Here is a 1,405-nt window from a genome sequence, read left to right on the forward strand (position 1 = left end):
GATCACATGATTCCTATGGTAGGTTCATAGTGATCTCCGATCAGGACATAGATAGGAAGGGATCACATGACTCCTATGGTAGGTTCATAGTGATCTCTGATCAGGACATAGACAGGAAGGGATCACATGACTCCTATGGTAGGTTCATAGTGATCTCCGATCAGGACATAGATAGGAAGGGATCACATGACTCCTATGGTTACAGCATTTTTTCACACCTGAATAAATCTTTTGCACAGTACTATAGAGAGAACATTGTATATACAGATATAATGGGAAAGGGGGAGGGGTGACACTTACCAGGTGAGGCGGCCATCTTGTGAGATTTAGTTGGCCGGGAATCGAACCCGAGTCTTCTGCTTGAAAAGCAGCTGTGCTTACCACTGCACCACCAACCGTAGTGTGGGAGGAAACCGGAGTACCCGGAGGAAACCCACGCAAGCACAGGGAGAATACGCAAACTCCATGCAGATAGTGTCCTGGTCAGGATTTGAACCATGGACCCCAGCGCTGCAAGGCAGAAGTGCTATCCCACCCTGTGCTCATCCCACCCTGTCCCCATCCCACCCTATGCTCATCCCACCCTGTGCTCATCCCACCCTGTCCCCATCCCACCCTGTCCCCATCCCACCCTGTCCTCATCCCACCCTGTCCCCATCCCACCCTGTGCTCACCCCACCCTGTGCTCACCCCACCCTGTCCTCATCCCACCCTGTCCCCATCCCACCCTGTGCTCACCCCACCCTGTCCCCATCCCACCCTGTGCTCATCCCACCCTGTGCTCATCCCACCCTGTCCCCATCCCACCCTGTGCTCATCCCACCCTGTCCCCATCCCACCCTGTGCTCATCCCACCCTGTCCCCATCCCACCCTGTGCTCATCCCACCCTGTCCTCATCCCACCCTGTCCCCATCCCACCCTGTGCTCATCCCACCCTGTCCCCATCCCACCCTGTGCTCATCCCACCCTGTCCCCATCCCACCCTGTCCCCATCCCACCCTGTGCTCATCCCACCCTGTCCCCATCCCACCCTGTGCTCATCCCACCCTGTCCCCATCCCACCCTGTCCCCATCCCACCCTGTGCTCATCCCACCCTGTCCCCATCCCACCCTGTGCTCATCCCACCCTGTCCCCATCCCACCCTGTCCCCATCCCACCCTGTGCTCATCCCACCCTGTGCTCATCCCACCCTGTGCTCATCCCACCCTGTCCCCATCCCACCCTGTGCTCATCCCACCCTGTGCTCATCCCACCCTGTCCCCATCCCACCCTGTCCCCATCCCACCCTGTCCCCATCCCACCCTGTGCTCATCCCACCCTGTCCCCATCCACCCTGTCCCCATCCCACCCTGTCCCCATCCCACCCTGTCCCCATCCCACCCTGTCCCCATCCCACCCTGTCC

The 1,405-nt window shown here is 59.1% G+C and overlaps 1 non-coding gene across 1 annotated transcript; it reads right to left on the minus strand.

Moving 5' to 3' along the window:
• Positions 1-326: 326 nt before the first annotated feature.
• Positions 327-398, minus strand: TRNAE-UUC. Its single transcript has one exon. It is a non-coding gene; the product is annotated as a tRNA-Glu (tRNA).
• Positions 399-1,405: the final 1,007 nt, after the last annotated feature.

This window comes from Rana temporaria, chromosome 12 (assembly GCF_905171775.1).
Source record: "Rana temporaria chromosome 12, aRanTem1.1, whole genome shotgun sequence".
In the NCBI taxonomy this organism is placed as follows: Eukaryota; Metazoa; Chordata; class Amphibia; order Anura; family Ranidae; genus Rana; species Rana temporaria.